The 15,827-nt window shown below is 34.3% G+C and overlaps 1 non-coding gene across 1 annotated transcript; it reads left to right on the forward strand.

Moving 5' to 3' along the window:
* Window positions 1-11,344: 11,344 nt before the first annotated feature.
* LOC131181946 (small nucleolar RNA R71) lies at window positions 11,345-11,451 on the forward strand. The gene has a single exon (XR_009150416.1). It is a non-coding gene; the product is annotated as a small nucleolar RNA R71 (small nucleolar RNA).
* Window positions 11,452-15,827: the final 4,376 nt, after the last annotated feature.

Consider the following 15,827-nt stretch of genomic DNA (forward strand, 5'->3'; position numbering starts at 1 on the left):
TTAGTGTCTTCCATTTTAGCTTGTGCAGGTGTAACTCTTACTAATCTCTTTCCCTCCCTAACCCAAGTGACCTGATTAGAAGTCTTCCTGATGTGTTCTAAAGCTATGTTTACTACAAGAGAAAAAAAATACAAGGTTTTAACATCTTATGCTATGTACAAATGCAATGCATGAATGCATGAATATGCACTTTCATTTTTACCTTTGCCTTTACAAAACCAAAACCGAACTGTACTAATACGACCAAAATCGAACCGAAATCGAACTGTATAAACCAAACTAAAATCGGACCAAAGACTAAATGATAAACTGAAAAGAATGTCTCCAGAACTAAATCTTCACCCCCTTATACCTTCAACTCTCACGTGTAGTGTAAGGAAAAAAAATTCTATCCTAGGCTACGGTACACTAGACGCACCAACAAGAGGTGGTCCAGGACGACCTTTCCTCTATAAACAAATGATTTGTATCCTTAAAGTTTAACCATAAGTAAGCATCCTCTTGCTTAACATGGGTTTTAAAATGGACTTGGGCCTATATACACATTGGGTTTATGCATAGGCCTAGGTTCATCTCAACTACCACTAGAACTTATGGTTTGAATAGTAAGGATACGAATCCAGCACAACAAAAATCTGCGGGGTACCTAGGGTTGAAATCTATGGCTCATGGGCTTTATTGGGTGGGAAAAGGGTCACCCATGCGAAAGCTTGTCCATTAAGCATAACGGCTGGAGCTGTGGCTCTTTTATATACTCGAAGGTACGGGCATGGGGTACTAGCATTCACCAATTCGTCATAGCTCGAGTAGAACCATGGTCTCCTTGGCTAGTACTAACCAGGCTAAAAGGGTAAGGGTGATCCGTGTAATAGTGTAGTGCAATGCAAAAAGTTTAACAAAGGAATAATCTTAGACTAATAGAAACATGTTGGAGTAACTATCCATTTAGCCCCCAGCGGGGTCGCCAAACTGTAGGAGGGGGCGTGAGGCGAAATATCATCCATTAAAATTATATAAAAAGCACCAGGTAATGCCCAGGAAAGATGGTGGAGTCAAAATGGTCTCACTTATGTACCACCTCCTTAGACAGCATTTCCTAGACATGCACTTCATACAATCCTAATAGAATCAAACCACTGGTAAGTACCGTTTTCCAATAACACTACCACGGTACTAAGGATTTATGCCACGAAGGTATAGATAGACAGGAGTCGCCACCCGGGTAATAATCGGGACATATTCAGTGTTTCTTCCGAGGGTCATGGATGGCAACTTACTCCTTGCAGAGTTTCCACAATCGTCATTATCATAACCCAATGTCTAGGTTCGGGATAGTGGGTACGTAAGGGGAAGGTGTTAGGCACCCCTTACGCCTGGTCTAACCTCGTTAATTCGAGTGCCAGTCCTCTACTAATGTTTCTAGAAGTCTTGTTTATTATTCCTTTATTAAACTTTATCCTAAAAATGCAATTCTAATCCTACACACGCAAGTAATTCACAAAAGGATTGTTGTTTACACACAATTTTCATGTACAAGTATTTCCTATCTATGGGGTTGCTAATTACTTAAATGATATTTACCAGATGACTAAAATTAATTTATTATTGAGAATTTAATTTACAAACAAATTCAATTTCAAATAACCCTACGTTTCTATTTAACATAATTAATTAATTTTCACCAAGTTACCCTAAGGATAATTAAACTAAGTTAATTATGTACATGTGTAATTTATTCTAATATCACATAAGGCCCAAACAATCACAACCTAATAAAGATTTTTAACATGCAAATTTATTTTATAATTACCAAGTATTAAATTAAATTTATTTACATGCCAATGTTAGTTTAATTTACAAACAAGATTAATTTTAATTTACAAAGTATTTATTTAAATTAATTACATGCAAAAGTCAGTTAAATTAAAAATAAAGTTAATTTTAATTTACCAAATAAAAGTTCTATTATTACTACAATTTCATGCTAATGGTTATTCGAGAAGTTTAGAGCTACTTACCTGTTGGTAAATACAGTTGCCATTGGGGCAAGCTACCCTTAAAAAAGGGTCTTCTCTTCTAGTATGGCAATGATATCCCTGGCTTACTCCCGTTTAGCTCCATATAAGCTCCACGTAAATGCCCTCTTTGGTACTTACCTTAGGGCTACTTACCAATTTTGTTTGTAATAAAAAATAAAGAAACTAAATAAAATAAAAGAAATAAAGAAAATATTAATAACAATTTACATTGGATTCTAACTCTAGTCTCCTAAAGGGTTAAGACTCCTAATTAGTTACAACTACCTAATAGTCTAAGTCTTCTAACATGATCCAAACACTTCATAACACTTCTTGAATTAAAAGAACACAGAAAAATAGATCAAATATCAATTAAAACCTAAGAAAATACAAGAACATGCATAAATATACAATTTCTAAATTCTGGCAGATTAACGGTAGCAAGAAATCCAATTTTTTAAAAATAGTTATACATGCCTAAAAATCATAAAAAATTTACAGAAGACAGCCTACATATCATAAAAGATCATAAAATTTATAAATCAAACAAAACACTAGCCAAATGGTCTACATAAATCGTAACTTTTCTAAGTGACAAAATCATACTATTTTTTTGTAAAATTCATAACTCATTAACCACAACAGATATGAATGCAAAGCCAATTGGAAAAGATTCACAAGATTCTGAAGTTAATTTTAGACACTAGATTTGCACAAAAATATTAAGGAACAAGGGAGATATGGCTCCACAAGTCGGATATCCTGCAAATTAGATTTTACAGGAACCCTAACTTCAAATAGCCATAACTTACAAAATATTAAAGCTTTTTTAGTGATTCTTGAGCCTAAAATTAATGGAATTTCGTGCAGAATATGAATATAATTTTTACAAATTTTTTACAGATTCAGAAAATAAAGAAAAATAATAAAAATACAAGAGACAGAAACTAAACATGTGCAGAGTTGTGTATCCCCTCAAATTAAACATGATTACATGATCAATATGAACATATAAAATAAATTGAAGACAAGGAGCATAGAATTAAAATATTGTGTGGCATAGATCTTGAAAAGAAAACAATAAAAACTAACCTTCCAGAAATCTTGTATGAAAATCTTCTTGAAGAAAAGAAAAAATAAGGAAGAACTCAAAGAGTCTTGAATATCTCTAAATTTCCTATAGCTCTGAATTTTCTCTTCCTCTTTCCTCCCATCATCCCCTCTTTCCTTCTCTAGTAGGGTATTTATAAGGTTTTGGGAGAGAGGTGTGATAGGGTTTGGAGTCTTAGGGTGATAAAATTTTAGTTGACTTAAACAACTACGATTGCAGAATTCGAATAAGACTGGGATATGGGTGAGGTGTTTCAACCAATAGGAAGACAGGAAAAAATGGAAGGCACCAATAGGGAGTGAGGAAGAGGTGTGGTAGGGTTTGGAGTCTTAGGGTGATAAAGGTTAGATGACTTAAACAACTACGATTGCAGAATTCGAATAAAACTGGGATATGTGTGAGGTGTTTCAACCAATAGGAAGACAGGAAAAAATGGAAGGCACCAATAGGGAGTGAGGAAGAGAGTGGGGCCAAGGAGGAGAGAGATATTTTGTTATTTTAATTTTTAGAAAATAATTAAATGGGTCCCATTTAAAATTCCTAACTAGGCTTTCTTAGGCTCATGGAGCCCAATTAAACTTAATTAGATTCATTTAAGAACTACCCATATTAAATTTAAACAAAATAAAATTTTCTTTAAATTTAATTAAATTAATTTCCCCAAAACTTTATTATTATTTTTATTTTTTTCAAGATTATGCCACGGAATTAATAATTCAGCTCCATGCCTCCAATTACATCTTACAGTCATATAATTTTTCATTATCGGGTTTCCCACGGCCTCAATGCACATACTCATCACAAAATAAGGGTCTACAACTGGCACAAGCATATATAAACTAGCATCAAAGCCAAATGAATTGGCTATGGCAGTTATATATCCTCCAAAAACTATGTTACCTGTGGTGCGCCTTGTGACAATTTGGTGGCAATGAGTAGCTAAGAAGTAGGCTGTGCTAATTGGTTTTCTCTCCTTCATACACCACAAGAAAAATAAATCTCTAGCACCCACAATGCTATTACTATGCCCTCTGCCTAAGATAGTGTAAGAGATAAATCGATGAAGATATTTCAACATAGTATCTACAATCCTGGTTGCCTTTGCTATCCTCTGCCTATAATAACCTCCATAAGGGGCAATTTCCTTCCAGAACTTAATAGGATCATAGATGGTTTGTTGCCACTCAATGCTTTTACATCCAGCATCCTGAAAACCAAAGATTGCACTTATAGAGCCCATATCTAACTCCCTATCTATACCAGCATATCTGAAACAGATTACATCTCTATGGTCAGAGACATTAGGTTTGAAATTCAACCTTAGGAAACTCAAAAACTCCAAAGTCAAATCTTTATACACTGGTTCCCTAATCCTAGCAAACTAAATCCAATTGACAACATCTAAATAAGCAAACACAGAATCATATATTCCCAATTCTCTTAAAATTTGCTCATCCATATATTTATTTGCTGAAATGGGCTTAGAGGCTAAACTCTCATTTGCATTTTTCATATCTATGTCTTCAAAGGCCCAAGGTAATGGAGAAGTTACCTCCTCTATGTCATCTGTAGGTGCTGAAGGTGCTGTTGAAGCACTGGCAGGTTGAGAAGATGTTAAGGGTGATTGAAATACAAGGATTGGATCAACTGGCAATGAAATTGATGATGTTGACCTTGTTCTCTTACTGACTAGCTCTGAGGAAACCCTAGGTAAAGATTCTAAGTCAATAGGAATAGGAGATGATGCTTTTCTTTTCGCAACAGAGGCTTTCTTAGTTCTACTTGCAATCGTTTTGGTTTTGGTTTTAGGTTTTGCTTGAGTTTGCGCAGGCTCAGGCATTGGTTCTTGAACTTGGGTTTCAGTAGTGGGTGTTTCAATAGGGGTTTCGATGGCAGGGGCAAGGATGGGGGTTTCTATGGCGGCTTCTTATTGTGGTGTGAGAGGTGTCAGCGAAATGAGGGAAGGAGTTTGGTCTTGGGTTAGTGGTGGTGAATGTGGTGGTGATGGGTTTGGGTTAGGGTTAGCACTAGCAGAAGGTGAAGATGGGTGTTCCATTTTCGATTTAGCAAAATTTTTGGATTTTTGGGGTTTGTGGGTAGACCAAACCTTAGTTCTCACCATTAAATAAGAAGAAATAATCCCTTTAACTTCCTAAGAAGTGCTTGAAGGTATGGTGGAGAGTGTGGTAGTGTGCTTTGGTTTTTTAAGAGAGACAATGGGATAAAAGTGGTGGAAATTTAGGACTTTGAAATTGAGGGCAAACAACTGGTGGCTTGGGGTAATGCTTAGGGTAAGCACAAATTTGCTTAAGGTTAAGCATGACTTGCATAGGGCGCAGCTTAGGGTAAGCATGTAGCAATTGCTGAACTAAAGATTCTGGAAATGCTTAAGGTTAAACAAGATTTGCATGGGGTACAGCTTAGGGTAAGCAACATCAATAGCAAGTTTCAGTAGGTTTTGGGAAAAATTATGATTTCACTTATCAAAAACAGTCCAAATGTTATGGAATGCTATCATGACCCTCAGCAATTATCAAATACACAAAAACAACAGAAAATCCAAGAATTTAAGCTCATCATCTCTCAAAAACTTATCAAGCATGATAAAAATATGTGGGAATTGAGAGACAAATAGCTCAAATTAGGCACAAATTATAGATGGCCCTTGCTGCTTAATGAAATAGATTTATTCCTAAGCTTATACCCAAAACACACTTTCAGCAGCATTTGAGACAAATTCCATGCATTCAAAACTTGCAGAAAATACATAGAAATTGATTTCTTAAGCAACATGAACAGTAACATAAACAGTAACTTAAACAAAATTATGCAAATTCTAACAAACTACAAAAACTATATATACACTAAAAGGTAAAACTCAACAAACATTATTTTTGCACTTCAATAAAGCTCAAATCAGTCCTAAATATCAAAGTTGATCCTCATGCAAGTTGCATTTTACAAAATTTACACAGGACACAACTTTAAGCATGTGCTATCAAGTAGATTTCAATATCAGCAGGTTAACACAAGTTTAAAAGTGTTATTGTTCACAAGGACTAGATAAATATAGAAATTTTCTTTATACTTGCTCCCTCTCAATTCTTCCCTTTTTGCTACAAATCTCAATTTGCTCAATCTTCATGAATGACCTACAAAAGATAAACAAATGTCACTCTTGAGTTTAATGAGGGTAAAAACTAAAATGAGATGAAATAGAAAATTAATAAACTGTAAAAGGATATGCTTGAGTTACCTCCCAAGAAGTGCTTGTTTAAGGTCTTAAGCTTGACCTTCCACTCTAAATCACCTAAATATCCCTAATTGGGGAACTAAGCCATGAAACTTCTATAACCTTTTGTGTGGGCTCTCCAACAATATAGTGCTTTAGTCTTTGCCCATTAACATTGAAAGTACCTGAAGTTTCATTCCTTATCTCCACAACTCCATATGGATATACCCTTGTAATGGTGTAAGGCCCTGATCATCTTGACTTCAATTTTCCAGGAAATAACCTTAACCTGGAATTATATAAGAGAACAACATCTCCCTCTAGAAATTATTTCCTCCTAATGTGCTTATCATGCCATCTCTTAGTTCTTTCCTTATACAACATGGCATTGTCATAAGCATCCAGTCTAAGTTCCTTAAGTTCATTTAATTACAACATTCTCTTTTCTCCTGCAGTCCTTAAGTCAAAACTTAGTGTCCTTATAGCCCAATATGCTCTATGCTCTAACTCCAAAGGTAAATGACAAGCTTTTCCATTAACCAATCTAAAAGGGGTGGTGCCAATGGGAGTTTTAGTTTTAAAAGCTGTCCTATAGGCCTAGAGAGCATCATCCAACTTTAATGACTAATCTTTCTTTGAACTATTCATTGTTTTCTTAATAATCCTTTTTAGCTATATATGTGAAATCTCCATTTGACCACTAGTTTATGGATGGTAGGGTGTTGCAACCTTATGATTAACTCTGTATTTTTGTAATAATCTCTCAAATTGATGGTTGTAAAAATGATAACCTCCATCACTTATAATGGCACGTGGAGCTCTAAATCTTGTAACAATGAATTTCTTAAGAAATTTAACCACAACTCTAACATCATTAGTTGGAGATGGTATAGCTTCAACCTATTTGCTCATATAATCTACCCCAACCAAGATGTACTTATTCCCAAAGGATGATGGAAAGGGTCCCATAAAATCAATGCCCCACACATCAAATAGTTCCATTTTCAATATGTTTTGGAGGGGCATCTAATCTCTTTTTGAGATATTTCTTATCCTTTGATACCTATCACATGCATTTACAAACTTTTTTATATCTTTAAACATATATGGCCAAAAGAACCCTGCTTGAAGAACTTTTTCTACAGTCTTTGTAACACTCATATGACCCCTATAAGGTGAAGAATGGCAATCTCTAATGACATCCCCTATCTCCTCATCAGCTAAATATCTCCTAATTAGCCCATCTCCACACCTCTTAAACAAAAATGGCTCTTCCCAATCATAATCCCTCACATCAAAAAGAAATTTCTTCTTTTTCTACCATGCCAAATCAGGTGGAAGGATTCCATATACCAAATAGTTCACAAAATCTGCATACCAAGAGATTTTTGCACTAATGGTTGCTAACAGCTGCTCATTAGGAAAATAATTATCTATTGGAAGCTCTTTCCTCAAATTATCTCCTTGTTCTTGCCTCAATCTAGACAAATGATCTGCTACTACATTTTCTACTTCTTTCTTATCCTTAATTTTTAAATCAAACTCTTGAAGGAGTAATACCCACCTTATCAACCTAGATTTAGCTTTTTTTTTTTTTTCTGAAAAAGATACTTGATAGCTCATGATCTGTGTACACTATTACCTTAGACCCCACAAGATAGGACCTGAATTTATCTACTGCAAATACCACTGCCAAAAACTCTTTTTCTGTGGTAGAATAATTCATTTGAGCATCATCTAAGGTCCTACTTGCATAATAGATTGCATACACCTTCTTATCTTTCCTTTGTCCTTAAACAGCCCCAATGGCATAGTCACTTGTGTCACACATCAACTAAAAAGGTAATGACCAATCAGGTGGCTGTATAATAGGAGCAGATATCAAAGCCTCTTTTATCCTGCAAAAAGCATTCATACAATCAGTATCAAAATGAAATTCCATATCTTTACTCTAAATTAGTAAGAGATTTAGAAATCTTAGAAAAATCCTTGATGAATCTCTTGTAAAATCCAACATACCCTAAGAAACTCATCACTCATTTCACAGATGTTGGGGGTGGCATTTTCTTAATAATTTCTACCTTTGCTTTGTCCACCTCAATACCCCTATTTGACACAAGATGTCCTAAAACAATTCCTTCTTGTACCATAAAATGGCACTTTTCCTAATTCAAAACTAAGTTAAACTCTTCACATCTCTGTAAAACTTTAGACAAGTTAAATAAGCATTCATCAAAAGATTTACCATACACAGAAAAACCATCCATGAACACTTCCATAATATCCTCAATAAAATCAGAAAAAATAGACATCATATATCTCTGAAATGTAGCTGGGGCATTACATAATCCAAATGGCATCCTTCGATATGCAAAGGTACCATAGGGACATGTGAAGGTAGTTTTATCCTGATCATCCGGGTGAATAGGGATATGAAAGAACCCTGAATAGCCATCCAAATAGCAAAAATAAGAATGATGAGCTAATCTCTCAAGCATCTGATCTATAAATGGTAATGGAAAATGGTCCTTTCTAGTTGCACTGTTCAATTTCCTATAATCTATGCACATTCTCCATCCAGCTACAGTCCTAGTAGGTATTAGTTCATCATTTTAATTTTTCACTACTGTGATGCCCCCTTTCTTGCATACAACATAAACTGGACTTACCCAATTACTATTAGAAACAAGGTAAATGACACCTGCATCAAGCAATTTTAAGATTTGCTTTTTCACAACCTCTTTCATATTTGGATTCAATCTTCTTTGTGACTCTCTAGAGGCTTTGTGATCATTTTCCAACAAAATTCTATGCATGCACACAGAAGGATATATTCCTTTAATATCATCAATGGTGTAACCAATTATCCTTCTATGCTCTCTAAGAACTCTTAATAATTTTTCAAATTCACAATCATTCAATTTAGCACTAATAATCACAGGATATGTAGAATTTTGACCAAGAAAAGCATACCTGAGATTTGTTGGAAGAGGTTTTAACTCTACCTTCATTGTTTCACTTTTTTTAAACATTGGTGGTGAGGTAGCATCTTGCTTCAAATCTCTAATCTTCTAAACACTAGTCATAGGCAAAGGTGAATTTCCTTCCAAAATTTGAGCATATTCTGTAGCTTCTTCAATCTCATCCCCCTTTTTGATATTGTGAACTAAACAAGCTTCTAAGGGATCTTCAGGATGTTGTTTTTTAAACACTTCTCCAACCAACTCATCTACCACTTCAATTCTCAAACATGAATTTGAATAATCGTTCTTTCTCATTACTTGAAACAAATTAAATTCAACTTTTTCTTCCCCAACTTCTAATATAAGCCTTCCATTATTTACATAAATCACAGCTCCAACAGTAATAAGGAAAGGTCTGCCAAGAATAATAGGAATGCGTACATCCTCCTTCATCTCTAATACTACAAAGTCTACTGGTGTGAAAAAATTTCCAACTTTCAAAGGAACATTCTCAATCACCCCAATTGGAAATTTAATAGACCTGTCTGCTAACTGTAGTGAAATGGTGGTAGGCTTCATTTCTCCAATCTTCATCTTCTCATAAATAGAAAATGGCATTAGACTAACACTAGCTCCAAGATCACATAAAGCTTTTTCTATACTGATATCTCCAATGTGACATGGTATGGAAAAACTACCAGGATCCTTCAGTTTGGGTGGAAGCTTATTTTGCAAGATAGCACTACTTTCTTCTATAAGAGCTATTGTCTCAAATTCTTCTAACTTCTTCTTGTTAGACAAAATCTCCTTCAAAAATTTAGCATATGAAGGTATTTGTGCTAAGGCATCAGTGAAAGGAATAGTCACATGCAAAGACTTCAACACTTCTAAAAATTTTCCAAATTGTTTATCTAACTTTGCTTTCTGAAATCTTTGTGGGAATGGTAAACGTGGCATATAAGCCTTAGGTGCAACATATTTAGGTTCTTTCTCTTCACTCTCTCTCTCTTTACTCCCTTTCTCCTCCACTAAACTCTCTTTCTCAACTTTAACTCTAACCTCAACTTCAGCTTTTTCATCTCCTTCTCTATTTTTCTCTTCTTCAACTTTCTCTTCAATCTTTTTATCTCCACTCTCTAATAGTTTTCCACTTCTCAATGTAATGGCCTTGCAATGCTCCCTTGAATTTTCTGGTTGGCTAGGAAGCTTCCCAAATGCTTTGTTGTTTGAAGAGCTAGCTTGTTGAGCTATTTGATTCTCCAACATCTTGTTGTGTGTTGCCATTTGATCCACTTTAGATGCTAATTGAGAAATCATTTCTTGTTGACTTTGATGGCTTACTAGTAAAGTCTCAATCATGCCTTCCAATCTAGCTGTCTTGTCCGGTTGTGCTTATTGTGGTGGAGGTTATTATGGTTGTGGTGGAGCAGGTGCATTTTGAGGTTTAGGAATTCCAGGAGGAGGACCTCTATTCTACTGAAAATTCTAATGTTGTTGATACCTAGAAGGTTGTTGAAAATTCTGGTGTTGTCCTTGTCTACCTCCCTAAGAGAAATTGGGGTGGTTTCTCTATGCTGGATCGTAAGTTGCAAAAAATGGGTTACCGCATAATCTTTGATTGTAGTTCCCTACATAATCTACTTGCTCACTTGAAATGCCTTGACCAAATGCAGGAAAATTAGTTGCACAGTTGACATTTGCAGCTCCAAGATCTGCTGAGTTACTTGAATCTCCAACTGAAGAGTCTACTTTTATGCTTAGCTTGTCCATCTTCCTTGTCAAAGCATTAAACTTAGTATTAATCATATTCATGGGATCAAGCTCAAACATACTAACTGGTTTCTTGATCTCATTCCTCTCACAACTCCACTGGTAGTTGTTATAAGCAATTTTATCTAGAGCAAAAAAAGTTTCATTTTCATATTTCTCTATAAGATCACCTCCAGAAGATGCATCAATTGTACTTCTAATAGCTGGTAAAACTCCATTGTAAAAGTGTTGAACAAGCATCCACTTAGGGATCCCATGGTGTGAACATATCCTTTGCAAATCCTTGTACCTCTCCCATGCTTCATACAAGCTCTCATCATCTCTAGGTTTGAAAGCAGTCAGCTCATTTCTTAGCTTAGCTGTCTTACTTGGTGGAAAATATTGAGCTAAAAATGCTTGAAAAAGTTCACCCCATGTTGTGATAGAACTCAGTGGCAAAGAATTTAACCACTCTCTAGCTCGGTCCTTCAAAGAGAAAGGGAATAATCTGAGTCGAATTGCATCATCAGAAACTCCATTTATCTTCAACATATCACTGATCTCAAGAAAGTGTGCAAGATGAACATGTGGACTTTCACTTGGACTTCCCCCAAATTGTGATTGTTGTACCATTTGACACAGTGTAGGCTTCAATTCAAAATTATTAGCTTCCACTCTTGGTCTTGTGATACTTGGCATAAAATCCCCAATGTTAGGATAAGCGTGATCCTTCACAGAATGGTTGTTATTATTGTTGGCCATTTCTTCTTATGGTTGCTCTTGCTCTTGCTCTTACTCTTGTGCTCTTTCTTATTATTGTTGAGCTTTAAATTCAGCTTTTCTCCTCTTAGCTTATGCTCTTAAAGCTCTTGCTGTCTTTTCTATTTTTGGATCAAAGAATAAATTAATTTCTTCACCTTTTGTCCTTCTCATAAAATAAAAGTACCTGAAAAACAAAATAAACAAATTCTCAAAGTAAAATGGTAAAAGAAATTAAAAATAAAATACACAAATTAACCAAATAAACAATCGTTCAATATCAAACAAAAATCAAATCCCCAGCAACAGCGCCAAAAACTTGATGCATGTATCCGCAAGTATACGGGTCGTATCAAGTAATAAAGTGATAAGTCAAGTATCGTTCCCACGAGGATTTGCCATTTGAGTACCAAACTATGAATGAAGCGATTATTTGGGCTAATGATTGGTGAATAAATGGTAAATATAAATGAGTGAAGTAAAATTCATAAATCTAACTAAAATGGGTAAGAGCAAGTAAATAAATTCTAAATCTAGATGTAATTGAACTAAATCAATAATGGGTAATTTAAATAAAAGTTTAATTATGATAAAAATGATTCCAGAGTTAGGGGTTCATGCATAAATTAATTGGGATTTGTCTTGGGTATTTCAATTTTAAGGAAAAATAGAGTTTGAAAGTGATTGATTCTAAATTCCTTTGATATCTTTTTCAAGCAAACCAAAGTGTGTTTTAAGATAACTAAACCTTCTTTCGTACGATATTTGATTAACTTAAAACCCATTAAGTTTTTGTAACCAATCATTAAATCCTCTTAAAACCCTAGTTTATTTCTAAATCTAGGTGATTTTAAGTTCTAATCCTTGATTATCTATCAATGATTTTTACCTTTCGGTCCTTCAATCAAAGATTAACACAATACCTAATGGGTACCAACATTAGGCAAGTAAATCAAGCACACAAGCAAAGAATCAAAATTTATATTTATATAAAATATAGAAATAACCAGTCTAAATCCACAAATTAATCTAAAACATGTTTTCTAACTCTGAAATCCAAAGAGTTTACTCACTCATGTTGGTATTTACAAGAGAGATTAATGGAAAAGTAAAGAAAAACTTGATAAGAGGACTAAAATAGAAAAACCCAGGTAGAAGAACCCAAAATCAGAGTCCAGGAGCTTTCAGAAATGGCAGCAGCAGCTCCTCTTCTTCAAAATTGATGGCATTCTCTTGCCTTTTATTTTTATAATTTTTCTTTCCTTTCTTTCTTATTGTTTCTTCTTGTTACCTCTTGTCACACCTTATCCCTGGTAAGGCATGACAAGTTCCTATAGCATACTTAATGAATTACCGAACTTCACCTACCGATAACCCATTAGTTATGCTATAAAGGATTTTAAAACAAATCATAGCTTTTTATCTTATCAATTATTTTATGGAAAACTGCATGAGAATAGTTAAAATTCCATTTAAACATTCATTGGAAATAATGATAGACTAAATATTGCAAAAGTTACATTTTCATAAGTCTCAAACTAGAATACAAAATAGTTACAAACTCAAAATGTGATAGCAATGCAATGCTTTTAAATACAAACTGCTCAATGTTCGTACATCCATATATATAGGTACAAAATACATCAAAAGGAAATTATAGGGGTATACCTACGATATATACCCACAATCAAAATCAAAATGCTGCTTCTAAGTCTCTCACTCAGCAGCATTCTCTTTTCCCTTTCCTGCGACAGTATAAATAAGTTATGCTGAGTATATCACTCAGTAGTGCACAACTAATAACTTTAAAACTTAAAATAAAGTAAAACTTGTTAAGGCATAATAAATTATATTCTTCTTAAGCATGAAAACATCACAATAGTTCTAAGTTCATAAGAGCCATTTATTGGAATAACATTTCAAATGAGAAATCACACTTTATAAATCACAATTCACAAAGCATTAGTGTTGCCAACATCAACACACAGTTCAGGCCATTACACAAAATTTCACGATCAGTGTCGTGTTGTACACCACAATAAAGCAATCTCAACCTCACTAACCGTTATTAATGAGGGAAGGGCTAGCTAGCTGATGAGTACTTAGGTAGTCTTACCCCACTAACCGTTATTAGTGGGAGACATAATCAATATCAATTATCAACTCGAAGTAGCTGTTACTACTGGGGAGTTCCGAAAGGGACTGTCATGCTAACTGTGGTTTCAAAACAGTTTCCAAAAATTTTCCACTCAACAATCACATTTATAAACCAATAAACACATTTAAATTCATCATAATATCCATATAAAGGTGACAACACCCAAATTTCTTAAATGCAAGAGAAAAACTATATTTCAGTCAAAGTAAATTCGTTCAAAGCAAACTCATTCAAATAAATACATTCTAAACAATTTACAAGTTTAAAAACGAAGAAAAGGTTAGTTGTGCACAAACCTTCAATGCTCTCTTTTCTCTTTACTTATTATTCCTTGTCCGTCCCAACTTCTTTCTCTACTGAAAATACACAAATAGAATGTCTCAATACGCATCTCAATTGCTGCCAAGAACTTAATACATGAATATCTAATGCATCCTAAATTAGCTTTGTAAATCTTAGAGAGTTTTGGTTTTGGACAGCTTGGTGCCCCAATCTTTGAACCCAAATTTTACTTAGTTTTGATCATAATTTGGTGAGGTGTTCTTCATGAAAATTGTTCATATGGGTCTTAACTTTATTTTTCTTTTAAAATCGTCTAATTTGGAGATGTGTAGCTAAAGTTATGACCAAAACACGGTTACTATTTACATTATTGTTCACCCTGCAGTTTAAATTCTGGCAGATTTAATAATCCAACTTCATTCAGTAATTTGATCAAGCTAAATCCATAATTTGGTCTAATGTTCTTCATACAAAATGTTTTAATATGCCTTAGGTTTCCATTGGTTCAAGAATTGCCTAAATTGAAGTTTTCTAGAGAGAGTTATGGCCATGCAAATTTTACTATTCATATGGTTAATCTACAGATTTCTAGATTTTTTGTATATTTGGTGATTCAAATTTGCTTAGCAATTTGATTAGGTTAGGTCCATAATTTGCCCTTAAGTTCTTCAAATGAAATGTTCTACTATGTTTTAAGTTTCTATCGGTTTAAGAATCACCTAAATCGGAGTTTTCTAGAGAGAGTTATGGCCATGCAAGTTTACTGTTCACGTGTCTAACTCTGTAGGTTCCAGAATTTTGTCTCCAAGTTCAAGCCAAGTTTTAGGCAATTTCTGGGCAGTTTCTGGGTTAGGTATCTTCATGAAAATTCTAGCCCTATGTCTTAAGTTTCATTTTCAATTGGTTTTACACCAATTGGAGTTGTGTAGCTCAGTTTATGGGCTGTCAAACACACTGAACTCAGTGTGCAAATTCTGCCCTAGGTTTAAATTTTCATTTCTTCAATTATTCCCACTAACCAACCTCAATTCACATTTAATTCACCCAAAATGACTATAATTTAGCATTGACACATCAATGGAACTTCCTAACATAAACCCCACAATTTTCAAATACCAAAGTTTGCAATTTTCCCTAATCCTACCATTTCATTACTTCCTTCATTAACCTAATGTCAATTCAAACTAAATAAACCTCAAATGATCATAATTTAACACTACACACCCCAATTTCACTCTCTAGCACCAAAGCTCCAATTTTTCCATAAACCCTAATCTCCCATAATTAAATTTATACACATTTCATGCAATTTTTTTGCCCCAATCATGTATACTACTTCAACTAAGCTTAATCTCATCATCAATTTCATTCAAAGACATCAAACCCTAACTTTTCTCCAATTTGGCTAAAACCCTAGTTTAGATTCCATACATGTTTTCTTTCATTTTCTTGTAAAATTTCATCATAATCTAACTTAATTTAAGGTTTGTATAACTGAATGAGCATTAAAGAACTTATCTTTTGATGACTTCCTTCCAACTCCCCAAATCTTCAA

The sequence above is a fragment of the Hevea brasiliensis genome, chromosome 7 (genome assembly GCF_030052815.1).
Source record: "Hevea brasiliensis isolate MT/VB/25A 57/8 chromosome 7, ASM3005281v1, whole genome shotgun sequence".
Lineage (NCBI taxonomy): Eukaryota > Viridiplantae > Streptophyta > Magnoliopsida > Malpighiales > Euphorbiaceae > Hevea > Hevea brasiliensis.